Raw genomic sequence first — 17,318 nt, forward strand, 5'->3', positions numbered from 1 at the left:
ACCATATGGCTCTGCCTGCAGATACAGCCATAGCAGTGGTCCTAGCATTAATATTGCCAATCTCTTTTAGGGAGTCACAGAGGACTCTAGCCGTGTCCTGAATGTGTTTGAGGAAAGTAACTGTAGTAACCAGGGTCATATCCCCCTAGAGACCATCCTGAATTTGAGTAGCCCAGGAATGAATTGCATGTGTCATCCAGCAACCTGCAATGACTGGTCTTTGAGATACACCGTCAGCAGTGTAGATAGATTTTAGTGTGGCCTCAATTTTCTTATCCCCCAGGTCCTTTACCGTAAAGGATCCTGCGTCAGGGAGTACTGCCTTTTTGGAAAGGTGGGAGACAGAGACATCTACAGCTGGAGATTCTTCCCAGAACTTTCTGCCTTCAGGGGCAAAGTGGAAGTTATGCAAAAATCGTTTTGACACCAGATATTTTTTATCAGGAGTTTTCCAGGCTAATTTAAACAAATCATCTAATTCCTTAGAATCAGGAAAAGTGACTGTCAGTTTGTCTTGTGGGAGGAAAATTGACTGCTGATTTGTAGCGTCCTCCAGGGGGATCTTTAGCACATCCCTTATAGCCAAAATGAGGGGTTCAATACCCTGTTATGGGGTCCACATCATCCTGTATATTATCAGTATCTGACAGGAGTGCAGGTAAAGCACGTTTATGTGCACCTGTAGTAGACAGGGGGGATGGGGGGCATCAGCCCTGGCAGCTAGACTTGCTACTGCTTGTTGCAGTTCTTGTGTTTTATTGGCATTAGCAGTTAATTGAGATGACATATCAGACATCCTATTTTTGATAGCCCCCAGCAAGGAGGGCTCGTGACTCTCCCCCACATTGTCAGCATTTTGTGATTTCTGACTACACTGCTCACATGATAAGGAGCCAGATGAGGGAGGGGAGAATCTGGCATTACATATACTGCACAATTTTTGTTTCACCATTATGGAGTAACACACAATAACACATACTGAGTTACAAACAGGCCTGCCCTATTGCATGTGAGAGGACAAAAAGAGGACACCAGCACACCAACTCGCAGAGCCCCAGTGAGGCTGTCAGCGTTTTTATATAGATACAGGTTGAGTATCCCTTATCCAAAATACCACATTTTTGGTTCCCCTACTGAGATAATGACACATATATTTATATATTATATAATATATCTATATATACACATAATATATAATATATATGTCATTATCTCAGTAGGGGACCAAAAATTTGGGATTTTGAATTTTGGATAAGGGCTGTATATCAGTTAAACTGTTTCTAACTAGGATTCCCCTAGAGGAATATTGTGCACAAATAGCGGCTCTCCCCCTACTCAAACACCCTGTACCAGTGATCCAGCGTGTGACAGACCGGAGGAGCAGTGAGGCAGGTGTGGTATGAAAGGTAGACAGTAACTAGGTCAACAGGATCTTTAGGTCGACTGGTCAAAAGGGCGACATGAGTTTTTTATGTTTTTGGGGTGTTATTTTCTTTGTAGAGTGACCAGGAACCCCAATTAGTGCTCGCTTCGCTCGCCATGCTTCGGGCAGATTACCGTTCCAATCGTAGTCCACGTGGATCGTTAAGTATGAAAAGGTTCAAATAAAAGAAAAAATTGTGAAAAACTCATGTCAACCTTTTGACCTGTCGACCTAGAACATGTCGACCTAAAGACCCTGTCGACCTAGTTACTGTCGACCAATAGTGGTCGACCTAGTTATTGTCGACCTAGAGACTGGATCCCATGTGAGGCTGCTGCTGCTTATGCAGAGGAAGGCGCTAAAATACAGCTGAGTCCGCTCTGATATAGCTCCGCCCCCCCGTAATTGCGCCAGTGCTACTGTTACATATTTATACTGGCTAAGTCTCCTAAATGCGCTATAGTGTCACATAAATGTTAAGCTAATGTCAGCCAGTGTCACGCAGGGGCTACAGCGGATCCCCCCCAGGAGGGACCCGTATGCCTCACCCACGCTTTTCCAGCACCAGGAACCGGGGGACCCCCCTAGCGGGGCCCCCGGTGTCTACTCACCACCGGCGATCACCTTCAGGCAGCGTTAGGGGTGTACGGCATGCTGCGACTCCGACAGCTATGGCACAGTGCCCTGCTGAACAAACAGCCCCTCAGGACAGTGGTCCTGCAGCGGGGAAGCGGCTCTGCACCTCACAAGGCCAGTGACCCCCCCCCCCTAAAAGAAAATGAAGAAAGATCCTCTGGAGCTCCAGAGTGTGCATCCTCTCCTGAGGGCACATTTTGCTAAACTGGCTGTGGGAGGGGGCATAGACTGAAGGAGCCAGCACACCCAGTTGAAGAAATTTAAAGTGCACCGGCTCCTTTGGACCCCATCTATACCCCATCGTACTAAGTGACCCCAGTATCCCTTATGGATGCTAGAGAAATAGGAGGTTGCTGGTAAATGGATGCTCCACGCATACGGTGCTATGAGGACGCTGGGGGATGCCCAGCAGCTGCCGGAGATCTGAAGTCACACAAGCTTGACACATGGTCACCCCCCGAAATGTCACTTTAGGATGCATGGCTAACATCATATAAAGTCCATACTGAAGATTTCACTATGTTGGGAGGTATGGCTTTCAGATACATTGGAACACTGAGCGCAAGGTTCCCAGTAGATGTATGTTTATGGTGATATGTGTGTATGTTGTTATACTCCAAAGCTGTATATATGTGCACATGTTGTGGTGTTGTATGCAGTCAGTACAGGTACATACGTGTACATGGTTAGTCACATATGTATATATATATATCTCCTATATAATAGCCCTATTCTGTGACTTTGTGATTCATTTGCTAACGCTGGGCGGAGTCACAACACTGGGCGGAGTTAGTCAAATGAGTCACAGATCTGGCCACATCTATAGGAGACTAGGAGCAGAAGCAGATAGTATGGGCATGGCACAGGCAGGGGTCATACCTCCCAGCTTTCTGCAGGAGCTTTCTTCAGGCAGAAGGAGGGACACACACTCGGCGAAAAGGGGGCATGGCTTCACGGGAGGGCCCCCGTTTTCATCACTGAGGGGGCATGCCCAGCACTCTGTGAGCTGCTGGCATGCCCCCAGGGGCTGATTATGAGTCCAGGGGGCCCAGGGCACTTGTGACAGGGGAGCCCTATCTCATTGCTGTGCCTGCTGTGGGTTGTGGGCGTGGTCTAATCGCGGGCCGTGAGACCACGCCCCTTATGCAAATTCCAGGGTTTTTTTTTGTTTGTTTGTTTTTTAATGGAATTTTGGCCCCTCAGCTAGGGGTAAATCCAGAGGGGGTGGTCTCTCCCCTCTACACACCCGCACAGGCAGAAGAGACTGCTGCATCCCTGCAACACCACAAGCCTGCCAATACGCAGCAGCGTGTGCTGACAGTAGCACAATGCTGCCGTTGTTGCTGGCGGGACGGGGGAGCTTCTGAGCTGGGACAGAGCTACTCGATCCGGGGGGCCCCCTAAAACTGTGGGGCCAATGGTATGTACCCCCTGCCCCCCCCCCCCCCTTAATCCGGCTCTGCTGCTGGAACCCCCCCCTTAATCCATACCCCCTGATGCCCCCTCTCCCTCTGTCTCCACTATTCACCGCTGCTCTGCTAAGCAGAACAGCGAGTACAGGAGCTTTCCAACTGAACCCCCCGTTACCGCGGGACACTGCGACCCGCGGGTGGGACAGCGGGACAGACCCAAAAAAATGGGACTGTCCCGCGCAAATCGAAACATTTGGGAGGTATGGGGGTGTGTGAGGGGGTATGCCATACATACAGACAGACGGGCACCGGCTCACTGTGTGCTTGACCCCCCCCCCTCTCTGGCGCGGAGGAGCGTCACTTTCTGACACACTCCACGCTTCTTAGCTGCAGTTTTGTGGGGCACCTGCCGCTGTGCAGGTTCCGTACTGCCTCTGTTATCTCCAGCCCCGGCAACCCCACCGCTAGCTGCAGCGCTGCCACCCACAGTGAGGTGCGCCCAGCTCCTTCACACACTTTAGCCGGCGGGTAACGCTGCAGAAGTCCGAGCTGCTTGCAGGCTCCGACCCCCTCCTCCCTCCAGCCGCAGCATCTCCTGGGGGCTAACCAGTCACTCCCAGTCTCCCCTTACCACAGTGCCCGGCAGCTGTGCGAGGTCTGCGGTGTGTGACTGAGGAGGGGGGGAGGGATGCGGACGGGCAGAGGAAGCAGGACTCCAGCCTAAGAGAGTCAGCCATGCCAAGTCTCCACCAGCAGCAGATCCCAACAGGTTGGAGTGGAACAGCAGCAGCCAGCAGCAGTGACTCCGGTAAGACACATCTGTCTGTCACCACTGTTTTGTCCCTAATACCAATCTCTCCCGTGCCCTGTGTTCTGTCATGTCCCTGTCACCCCTGGCCTTGCCCTGCCACCCCTGGCCTTGCCCTGCCACCCTTATCCTGGCCCTGTCACCCTTATCCTGGCCCTGTCACCCTTATGCTGGCCCTGCCACCCATATGCTGGCCCTGTTACCCCTATCCTGGCCCTGTTACCCCTGTGCTTGCCCTGTCAACCCTATACTGGCCCTGTCACCCCTGTCCTGTTCCTGCCACCCCTACCCTGGCCTGTCACCCCTATCCTGTCCCTGTCATTTCTGTCCTGGCCCCGTCGCCCCTGTCCTGGCCCCGCACCCCTTTTTTGACCCTATCACCCCTGTCCTGGCCCCGTCAACCCTGTTCTGACCCTGTCACCCCTGTCCTGGTCCTGTTACTGCATACCCTCCAACTACCTTTTTGGCAGGTACAGTACCCGCAGCGCCTCCAGACCTCTCCCCAATGCACCACACCTCCGCACCTTCCCCTCCACCACATGCGGCACTTCACCCTCCCCCACACGCTGTGCCTCCAGACCCCCTACACCACCCGCGGCTCCCACTCCTCCGCCCCTTCACCACCCACAGCACCTCCAGGCCCCCTCCACCATCCACCCCCTTTATATGTCTCCCCCCACACCTGCCCCCCTCCACCCGCAGCATCTGCAGACACCCTCCTCCATCCGCGGTCCCCCCCTCACCCACCCCTCCCCCACCAATGGCACCACCGCACCTGCCCCTCCACCACCAGCAGCACCTCCGGACCTCCTTCCCTATGCGCTGCACCACCCGTACCTGCCCCTCCCCTACCCATGGCGCCTGCGGATCCCTACCCCACCCCCGGCACTCCCGCCCCTTCCCATCCCACAGCACCTCCGGAACCCTTCACCCATCCACAACATCCCCACACCACAACATCCCCACACCTGCCCCTCTCCCACCCATGGCACCCCGGCCCCTCCCCCACCTGCAGTGCCTCCGGACCCCTCCCCAATCTGCAGCCCCCACTCCTCTGCCCCTCCCCCACCCGCAGCACCTCCCGACTATTCCCCATCCGGGCCCCACCCCCACTTCCGCCCCCCCTCCACCTGCAGCATCTACAGACACCTTCCGCAGTCCCCCCCGCACCCGCTACATTCTGTACATCGTGCCCTGCAGGTGCTGTTCACGCCGTCGCAAGGGGCTGCGCCTCCTTCACCATCGCACGCCCTTTCATTGTGCAATATTTAACCACTAACAAAGGAATGCAGGTAATACTTTATATAATACATATATTGAACCCCAGAAAGGCATGCAAGAGTTAAGGAGGCGTAGCCCCTTGCGACGGTGTGAAGAGCGCCCGTAGGGCGCGATGAAGCACCTAGTATATATATATATAATAAGAATTTACTCACCGGTAATTCTATTTCTCGTAGTCCGTAGTGGATGCTGGGAACTCCGTAAGGACCATGGGGATAGCGGGCTCCGAAGGAGGCTGGGCACTCTAGAAAGATCTTAGACTACCTGGTGTGCACTGGCTCCTCCCACTATGACCCTCCTCCAAGCCTCAGTTAGGTACTGTGCCCGGACGAGCGTACACAATAAGGAAGGATTTTGAATCCCGGGTAAGACTCATACCAGCCACACCAATCACACCGTACAACTCGTGATATGAAACACAGTTAACAGTATGAAACAATAGAGCCTCTCAACAGATGGCTCAACAATAACCCGATTTAGTTAACAATAACTATGTACAAGTATTGCAGATAAACCGCACTTGGGATGGGCGCCCAGCATCCACTACGGACTACGAGAAATAGAATTACCGGTGAGTAAATTCTTATTTTCTCTAACGTCCTAGTGGATGCTGGGAACTCCGTAAGGACCATGGGGATTATACCAAAGCTCCCAAACGGGCGGGAGAGTGCGGATGACTCTGCAGCACTGAATGAGAGAACTCCAGGTCCTCCTCAGCCAGGGTATCAAATTTGTAGAATTTTGCAAACGTGTTTGCCCCTGACCAAGTAGCTGCTCGGCAAAGTTGTAAAGCCGAGACCCCTCGGGCAGCCGCCCAAGATGAGCCCACCTTCCTTGTGGAATGGGCATTGACAGATTTTGGCTGTGGCAGGCCTGCCACAGTATGTGCAAGCTGAATTGTACTACAAATCCAACGAGCAATAGTCTGCTTAGAAGCAGGAGCACCCAGCTTGTTAGGTGCATATAGGATAAACAGCGAGTCAGATTTTCTGACTCTAGCCGTTCTGGAAACATATATTTTCAGTGCCCTGACAACGTCTAGCAACTTGGAGTCCTCCAAGTCCCTAGTAGCCTAGGCACCACAATAGGCTGGTTCAGGTGAAACGCTGACACCACCTTTGGGAGAAACTGGGGACGAGTCCTCAATTCTGCCCTATCCATATGGAAAATCAAATAAGGGCTTTTACAAGACAAAGCCGCCAACTTTGATACTCGCCTGGCAGAAGCCAAGGCCAATAACATAACCACCTTCCACGTGAGATATTTCAGATCCATGGTTTTTAGTGGTTCAAACCAATGTGATTTTAAGAAACTCAACACCACGTTGAGATCCCAAGGTGCCACAGGAGGCACAAACGGGGGCTGACTCTGCAGCACTCCTTTTATAAATGTCTGAACTTCAGGTACTGAAGCTAGTTCTTTTTGAAAGAAAATCGACAGAGCCGAGATCTGTACCTTAATGGAACCCAATTTAAGGCCCATAGTCACTCCTGCTTGCAGGAAATGCAGAAATCGACCTAGTTGAAATTCCTCTGTTGGGGCCCTTTTCGGCCTCACACCATGCAACATATTTTCGCCATATGCGGTGATAATGAGTTGCTGTAACCTCTTTCCTGGCTTTAGTAAGCGTAGGAATGACTTCCTCCGGAATGCCCTTTTCCTTCAGGATCAGGCGTTCAACCGCCATGCCGACAAACGCAGCCGCGGTAAGTCTTGGAACAGACAGGGCCCCTGCTGCCGCAGGTCCTGTCTGAGTGGCAGAGGCCATGGGTCCTCTGATATAAATTCTTGAAGTTCTGGGTACCAAGCTCTTCTTGGCCATCCACGAGTATCGTTCTTACTCCTCGCCTTCTTATTATTCTCAGTACCTTTGGTATGAGAGGCAGAGGGGAGAACACATAAACCGACTGGTACACCCACGGTGTTACCAGAGCGTCCATAGCTATCGCCTGAGGGTCCCTTGACCCAGTGCAATATCTTTTATAGCTTTTTGTTGAGGCGGGACGCCATCATGTCCACCTGTGGCCTTTCCCAATGGTGTACAATCCTATTGGAAGACTTCTGGAGGAAGTCCCCATTCTCCCGGGTGGAGGTCGTGTCTGTTGAGAAGATCTGCTTCCCAGTTGTCCACTCCGGGAATGAACACTGCTGACAGTGCTAACACATGATTTTCCGCCTATCGGAGAATCCTTGTGGCTTCTGCCATCGCCATCCTGCTTCTTGTGCCGCCCTGTTGGTTTACATGGGCGACTGCCGTGATGTTGTCTGATTGGATCAGTACCGGCTGGTTTTGAAGCAGAGGCCTTGCCGGCCTCAGGGCATTGTAAATGGCCCTCAGGTCCAGAATATTTATGTGTAGGGAAATAACCTGACTTGACCAAAGTCCCTGGAAATTTCTTCCCTGTGTGACTGCCTCCCAGCCTCAAAGGCTGGAATCCATGGTCACTAGGACCTAGTCCTGTATGCCGAACCTGCGGCCCTCTTGAAGATGGGCACTCTGCAGCCACCACAGTAGAGATACCCTGGTCCTTGGAGACAGGGTTATCAGCCTATGCATCGGAAGATACGATCCGGACCACTTGTCCAACAGGTCCCTCTGAAAAGTTCTTGTATGGAACCTGCCTAATGGGATTGCTTCGTAGGAAGCTACCATTTTTCCCAGGACTCGCGTGCAATGATGCACCGCTACCTATTTTGGCTTCAGGAGGTCTCTGACTAGAGATGACAACTCCTTGGCTTTCTCCTCCGGGAGAAACACTATTTCTGGTTTATGTCCAGAACCATCCCCAGGAACAGTAGACGTGTCATAGGAACCAGCTGTGACTTTGGACTGTTTAGAATCCAACCATGCTGTTGTAGCACTTTCCAAAATAGTGCTACCCCGACTACCAACTGCTCCTTGGACCTCGCCCTTATAACGAGATTGTCCAAGTACGGGATAATTACAACTCCCTTTTTTTTGAAGGAGTATCAACATTTCGGCCATTACCTTGATAAAACACCCTCGGTGCCATGTACAGTCCAAACGGCAGTGTCTGGACTTGGTAATGGTAATCCTGTACCACAAATCTGAGGTACTCCTGGCGAGGATGGTAAATGGGGACATGCAGGTAAGCATCCTTGATGTCCCAGGATACCATGTAATCCCCCTCGTCCAGGCTTGGAATAACCGCCCTGAGCGATTCCATCTTGAACTTGAATTTTTGTGTTCAAGGATTTTAAATATAAAATGGGTCACACCGAACCATGCGGTTTCGGTACCCCAACCCGTGTGGAATAGTAACCCCGTCCTTGTTGAAGTAGGGGCACCTTGAGTATTACCTGCTGGGAATACCGCTTATTAATTGCCTCTAGCACAGCCTACCTGCCTGAGGGAGTTGTCAGCAAGGCATATTTTAGGAAACGGCTGGGGGGAGACATCTCGAATTCCAGCTTGTACCCCTGAAATACTACTTGAAAGAAACAGGGATCCACCTGTGAGCGAGCCCACTAATTGCTGAAATTTTTGAGACGGCCCCCCACCGTACCTGGCTACACCTGTGGAGCACCCGCGTCATGGTGTGGCCTCACAGGAGGCGGGGGAAGAATCTTGATTCTGGGAACAGGCTGACTGGTGCAGCTTTTTTCCCTCTACCCTTGTCTCTGTACAGAAAGGAAGCGCCATTTGTTTCTGAAGCCGAAAGGACTGTACCTTTGTCTGTGAGGAAACCTGAGGTAAAATTATTTCTTCCCAGCAGTTGCTGTGGATACGAGGTCCCAGAGACCATCCCCAAATAATTCCTCACCCTTATAAGGCTCTCTATGCGCTTTTTAAGTCAGCATCACCTGTCCAGTGACAGGTCTCTAATACCCTCCTGACAGAATGGACATTACATTTATTTTGGATGCCAGCCGGCAAAATATCCCTCTGTGCATCCCCCATATATAAGACGACGTCTTTAATATGTTTTTATGTTTGCCAACTAGTATCCCTGTTTGACAGGGTCACCGACCACGCTGCAGCAGCACTATCTGCAGGTCTCAGTCTAGTACCTGAGTGTGTAAATACAGACTTCAGGATAGCCTCCTGTTTTTTATCAACAGGTACCTATTAAAGTGGCCGTATCCTAAGACGGCAGTGCCACCTTTTTTGACAAACGTGTGAGCGCCTTATCCACCCTAGGGGATATCTCCCAGCGTAACTTATCCATCTGGCGGGAAAGGGTACGCCATCAGTAACTTTTTATAAATTACCAGTTTCTTAACGGGGGAACCCACGCTTTCACACACTTCATTTATTCATCTGATGGGGGAACAAAACACTGCCTGTTTTTTCTCCCCAAACCTAAAACCCATTTTTAGAGGTGCTTGGGTTAAAGTCAGAAATGTATAACACATTTTTTATTGCCGGGATCACGTCACGGATGTTCCTAGTGGATTGTGTATATGTCTCCACCTTGTCGACACTGGAGTCAGACTCCGTGTCGACATCTGTGTCTGCCATCTGAGAGAGCGGGCGTTTTTGAGCCCCTGATGGCCTTTGAGACGCCTGGGCAGGCGCGGGCTGCGAAGCCGGCTGTCCCACAGCTGTTACGTCATCCACCCTTTTATGTAAGGAGTTGACACTGTCGGTTAATACCTTTCACCTATCCATCCACTCTGGTGTCGGCCCCACAGGGGGCGACATCACATATATCGGCCTCTGTTCTGTCACCATATAAGCCTCCTCATTCAACATGTCGACACAGCCGTACCGACACACCGCAGACACACAGGGAATGCTCTAAACGAGGACAGGACCCACAAAAGCCCTTTGGGGGGACAGAGTAAGAGTATGCCAGCACACACCAGAGCGCTATATATATACAGGGACTAACTGAGTTATGTCCCTAATAGCTGCTTTTTATATAATATACTGTATACAGTGCCAATTTTAATGCCCCCCCTCTCTTTTCCCTCTTACTGTACTGTAGAATTGCAGGGAAGAGCCAGGGAGCTTCCTTCCAGCCGAGCTGTGAGGGAAAAATGGCGCCAGTGTGCTGAGGAGATAGGCTCTGCCCCTTTTTCGCGGCCTATTCTCCCGTTTTTTATGGAATTCTGGCAGGGGTATTTACCTCATATATAGCCCCTGGGGCCATATATTGAGGTATTTTAGCCAGCCAAGGTGTTTTTATTGCTGCCTCAGGGGGCCCCCCCCCAGCGCCCTGCACCCTCAGTGACCGGAGTGTGAAGTGTGTGAGAGGAGCAATGGCGCACAGCTGCAGTGCTGTGCGCTACCTTGGTGAAGACAGAGTCTTCCTGCCGCCGATTTTCCGGACCATCTTCTTGCTTCTGGCTCTGTAAGGGGGACGGCGGCGCGGCTCCGGGACCGAACATCAAGGCTGGGCCTGCGGTCGATCCCTCTGGAGCTAATGGTGTCCAGTAGCCTAAGAAGCCCAATCCGGCTGCAAGCAGGCGAGTTCGCTTCTTCTCCCCTTAGTCCCTCGCTGCAGTGAGCCTGTTGCCAGCAGGTCTCACTGAAAATAACAAATTCTAAGACTATAACTTTCTAAGAGCTCAGGAGAGCCCCTAGTGTGCATCCAACCTCGGCCGGGCACGAAATCTAACTGAGGCTTGGAGGAGGGTCATAGTGGGAGGAGCCAGTGCACACCAGGTAGTCTAAGATCTTTCTAGAGTGCCCAGCCTCCTTCGGAGCCCGCTATCCCCATGGTCCTTACGGAGTTCCCAGCATCCACTAGGACGTTAGAGAAATATATATATATATATATATATATATATATACTCTCCCAACGATAGAGTCACTCCTGGACTGCCAATTCGGTGAAAAAATCAAGGTGCTTTATGCAACGTTTCGGGGTACTGCCCCCCGTCATCAGGACACACAACACCTGACGGGGGGCAGTACCCCGAATCGTTGAATAAAACACCTTGATTTTTTCACCGAATTGGCAGTCCAGGAGTGACTCTATCGTTGGGAGAGTATGTTTGAGGTTGGCAAGCCTCTGGAGCGCACCCTGGCAAGTCATTGAAATATCCTGTGGAGTGCCGGCTGTTCGAGTTGGGTATATATATATATATATATATATATATATATAGATACGTGTTACCGGCACTCCACATTGTAGCTGACTTGTTAGCCTGATGAAAATGCCATATTAAAGGCATTGAAACGTTGTAAATCCACTTGATTGTACGTGAATTTCTTCTGACTGGAGTGCCGCACCTACCAACTGTTCCTATATATATATATATATATATATATATATATATATATATATTCCAATTGTTAAGTGCAACGGAATTTGCTGCGCTATATAAGTAACTGCTAATAAATAAAATATATATATTTTCATCCAGAACTAGAGAGAGCACTCACCAGTCTTCTTTCTTTAAAGTTCCAAATGTTTAATTAACTTACAGCATGGTGAACAGCATGCTGTAAGTTAATTAAACATTTGGAACTTTAAAGAAAGAAGACTGGTGAGTGCTCTCTCTAGTTCTGGATGAAAATATATGGCCTACTATGGATGGATTCTGTGGATACACCTGCGGTGCACCCCAGCAGGATGTTAAATGTACTTTTGTGAGTGCCAACACCTTGGATTCTTTATATCTCTATCTATCTATCTATCTATCTATATATATATATATATATATATATGTATGTATGTGTATATATATATATATATATTATATATATATAATATACAGGTTGAGTATCCCTTATCCAAAATGCTTGGGACCAGAGGTATTTTGGATATGGGATTTTTCCGTATTTTGGAATAATTGCATACCATAATGAGATATCATGGCGATGGGACCCAAGTCTAAGCACAGAATGCATTTATGTTTCATAAACACCTTATACACACAGCCTGAAGGGCATTTTAGCCAATATTTTTAATAACTTTGAGCATTAAACAAAGTGTGTACATTCACACAATTCATTTATGTTTCATATACACCTTATACACACAGCCTGAAGGTCATTTAATACAATATTTTTAATAACTTTGTGTATTGAACAAAGTTTGTGCACTTTGAGCCATCAGAAAAATAAGATTTTACTTACCGGTAAATCTATTTCTCGTAGTCCGTAGAGGATGCTGGGACTCCGTAAGGACCATGGGGAATAGATGGGCTCCGCAGGAGATAGGGCACTTTAAGAAAGCTTTGGATTCTGGGTGTGCACTGGCTCCTCCCTCTATACCCCTCCTCCAGACCTCAGTTAGGGAAACTGTGCCCAGAGGAGATGGACAGTACGAGGAGGGATTTTTGTAAATCTAAGGGCGAGATTCATACCAGCCACACCAATCACACCGTATAACTTAAGATAAACTTACCCAGTTAACAGTATGAACAACAACATAGCCACGGTATCACCGAAAACTATAACATAACCCTTATGTAAGCAATAACTATATACAAGGCATGCAGAAGAAGTCCGCACTTGGGACGGGCGCCCAGCATCCTCTACGGACTACGAGAAATAGGTTTACCGGTAAGTAAAATCTTAATTTCTCTAACGTCCTTGAGGATGCTGGGACTCCGTAAGGACCATGGGGATTATACCAAAGCTCCCATACGGGCGGGAGAGTGCGGATGACTTTGCAGCACCGATTGCGCAAACAGGAGGTCCTCCTCAGCCAGGGTATCAAACCTATAGAACTTTGCAAAGGTGTTTGTCCCCGACCAAGTAGCTGCTCGGCACAACTGTAATGCCGAGACCCCTCGGGCAGCCGCCCAAGAAGAGCCCACTTTCCTAGTGGATTGGGCCTTAACCGATTTCGGTAACGGCAATCCTGCCGTAGAATGCGCCTGCTGAATCGTGTTACAGATCCAGCGAGCAATAGTCTGCTTTGAAGCAGGAGCGCCAACCTTGTTGGCCGCATACAGAACAAACAAAGCTTCAGTCTTCCTGATCTGAGCCGTTCTGGTCACATAAATCTTCAAAGCCCTGACTACATCCAGGGACTCGGAATCCTCCAAGTCCCTTGTAGCCACAGGCACGACAATAGGTTGGTTCACATGAAAACATGAGACCACTTTAGGCAGAAAGTGTGCCCTATCCACGTGAAAAACCAAGTATGGGCTTTTATGCGATAAAGCCGCCAATTCTGACACATGTCTCGCCGAAGCTAACGCCAACAACATGACCACTTTCCACGTGAGGTATTTCAACTCCACAGTTTTAAGTGGTTCAAACCAAGGTGACTTGAGGAAACGTAACAACACGTTAAGATCCCAAGGCGCCACCGGAGGTACAAAGGGAGGCTGAATATGCAGCACCCCCTTCACAAAAGTCTGTACCTCAGGAAGAGAGGCTAATTCTCTTTGAAAGAAAATGGATAAGGCCGAAATCTGGACCTTTATGGACCCTAATTTTAGGCCCAAGGTCACTCCTGTTTGAAGGAAGTGAAGTAGACGGCCCAAATGGAACTCCTCCGTAGGAGCAGCTCTGGCCTCACACCAAGAAACATATTTCCGCCATATACGGTGATAATGTTTCAACGTCACGTCTTTTCTAGCTTTGATCAGGGTAGGAATGACTTCCTCCGGAATTCCTTTTTCCGCTAGGATCCGGCACTCAACCGCCATGCCGTCAAACGCAGCCGCGGTAAGTCTTGGAACAGACAGGGCCCCTGCTGCAGCAGGTCCTGCCTTAGAGGAAGAGGCCACAGATCTTCTGTGAGCAACTCTTGCAGTTCCGGATACCAAGTCCTCCGTGGCCAATCTGGAACAATGAGGATTGTTCTGACCCTGCTTATTCTTACAATTCTCAACACCTTGGGTATGAGAGGAAGAGGAGGAAACACATAGACCGATCTGTACACCGAAGGTGTCACCAGAGCGTCTACCACTACCGCCTGAGGGTCCCTTGACCTGGCGCAATACCGCTTTAGCTTTTTGTTGAGACGGGACGCCATCATGTCTATTTGAGGCAGGCCCCACTGATCCGCGATCTGTGCAAAGACTTCTTGATGAAGTCCCCACTCCCCCGGATGCAGGTCGTGCCTGCTGAGGAAGTCCGCCTCCCAGTTGTCCACCCCCGGGATGAACACCGCTGACAGCGCGCTTACATGGCCTTCCGCCCAGCGTAGAATCCTGGTTGCTTCTGCCATGGCCACTCTGCTCCTTGTTCCGCCTTGGCGGTTTATATGAGCCACTGCCGTGACATTGTCTGACTGAATCAGAACTGGTCTTCTCCGAAGTAAGTTCTCCGCTTAACGCAGGCGTTGTATATGGCCCTCAACTCCAGGACGTTGATGTGGAGACAAGTCTCCAGGCTTGACCAGAGGCCTTGGAAATTTGTTCCCAGTGCCACTGCTCCCCAGCCTCGGAGGCTTGCGTCCGTGGTCACCAGGACCCAGTCCTGAATGCCGAACCTGCGACCCTCTAGAAGGTGAGCACTGTTCAGCCACCACAGGAGAGATACCCTGGTCCTGGGAGACAGGGTGATCCTTTGATGCATTTGTAAATGGGACCCGGACCACTTGTCCAAGAGGTCCCATTGAAAAGTCCTCGCATGGAATCTGCCGAAAGGGATGGCCTCGTATGAAGCCACCATCTTCCCCAGGACCCGCGTGCACTGATGCACTGAAACCTTCTTTGGTTTCAATAGGTTCCTGACCATGGTCATGAGTTCCTGAACCTTTTCGATCAGAAGAAAAACCTTTATCTGGTCTGTGTCTAGGATCACGCCCAGAAAGGTCAGGCGCGTTGTAGGAACTAGCTGGGACTTCGGTATATTGAGCATCCAGCCGTGTAGCTGCAACGTCTTCATGGACAGAGACACGCTGTCCAGCAACTTCTCCCGAGATCTCGCCTTTATAAGGAGATTGTCCAAGTATGGGATAATTGTGACCCCCTGCCTGCGCAGGAGCACCATAATTTCCGCCATTACCTTGGTGAAAACCCTCGGGGCCGTGGAAAGCCCAAACGGCAACGTCTGAAATTGGTAGTGACAGTCCTGCACTGCAAATCTCAGGAACGCCTGATGGGGGGGGGGAATATTGGAACATGAAGGTATGCATCCTTTATGTCCAGGGACACCATCCAATCCCCCCCCTCCAGGCTGGCGATGACCGCCCGGAGTGATTCCATTTTGAACTTGAACCTTTTCAAGTACAAGTTCAGAGATTTCAGGTTTAAAATGGGCCTGACCGAATCGTCCGGTTTCGGGACCACAAACAGGGTTGAATAATATCCCTCTCCCTGCTGGAGATGAGGAACTGTGACAATCACCTGTTGAACATACAATTTTTGGATTGCTGTCAACACTGACTCCCTCTCTGACGGAGAAGTCTGCAGAGCCGATTTGAAAAACCGGCGAGGAGGCAAGTCTTCGAATTCTAGCCTGTATCCCTGAGCAACAATCTCTACTGCCCAGGGATCCACCTGCGAATGAACCCAGACATGGCTGAAAAACCGAAGACGAGCCCCCACCATAACTGCCTACCCCCAGGAAGCCCCAGCGTCATGCGGTGGACTTTGCAGACGCAGGGGAGGACTTCTGCTCTTGGGAACTATCTGTGTGCAGCTTCTTTCCCCTGCCTTTTCCTCTGGTAGCAAAGGACGATCCCCGCACCTTCTTGTTTTTATTGGAACGAAAGGACTGCATTTGAAATTGAGGTGCCTTCTTAGTATGCTGCGGGGGGACATAAGGTAAGAAATTCGACTTACCAGCCGTAGCCGTAGAGACAAGGTCCGAGAGGCCGTCTCCAAACAACTCCTCCCCCTTGTACGGCAAGGACTCCATGTGCCGCTTAGAATCGGCATCTCCCGTCCACTGCCGGGTCCACAGGAGTCGCCTAGCAGAAATAGACATAGCATTTATTCTGGAGCTTAATAAACAAATGTCTCTCTGAGCATCTCTCATATACAAGGCAGCATCTCTGATATGCTCTATGGTCATTTGAATGGCATCCCTATCTAAGGTGTCAATCTCTGCAGATAAGGAATCTGCCCATGCCACAACCGCACTACAAACCCAGGCCGACGCCATAGCCGGTCTAGCAATAGTACCGGAGTGAGTGTAAATGTGTTTCAAGGTAACATAGTATCTGAGGTTGAAAAAAGACAATTGTCCATCGAGTTCAACCTATTTGTGGTCTCCTATGCATGATGATTTGACTAAAATTTCTGACTGATGCTGCTGTCAGCCGTTGCATTTTATCCCTATTTATAGTAACTATAATGCATTACTATGCACCATACCCCTGGATATCCTTATCCATTAAGAATTTATCTAACCCATTCTTAAAGGTGTTGACAGATTCCGCCATTACAACTCCCTCAGGCAGGGAATTCCAAACACGTATTGTCCTTACCGTGAAAAAGCCTTTACGCCGTATTGTGCGGAATCTCCTCTCCTCTAACCTGAGCGAGTGTCCACGAGTCCTTTGTGTTGATCTAACCAAAAACAGGTCCCGCGCAAGATCTGTATATTGTCCCCTTATATATTTGTAGATGTTGATCATATCCCCTCTTAGTCTCCGCTTTTCCAATGTAAACATGCCTAGTCTTTCAAGCCTTTCCTTGTATTCCATCGTCTCCATGCCCTTAATTAGTTTGGTCGCCCTCCTCTGAACCTTTTCTAGCTCCAGGATATCCTTTTTGTAGTACAGTGCCCAGAATTGTACACAGTATTCAAGGTGTGGCCTCACTTGTGATTTATATAACGGGAGTATAATACTCTCGTCCCTAGCATCAATACCCCGTTTTATGCATGCTAATATCTTATTAGCCTTCTTTGCTGCAGTCCTACTTTGGGTACTAC

This window comes from Pseudophryne corroboree, chromosome 3 (assembly GCF_028390025.1).
Source record: "Pseudophryne corroboree isolate aPseCor3 chromosome 3, aPseCor3.hap2, whole genome shotgun sequence".
NCBI classification, from domain to species: Eukaryota; Metazoa; Chordata; class Amphibia; order Anura; family Myobatrachidae; genus Pseudophryne; species Pseudophryne corroboree.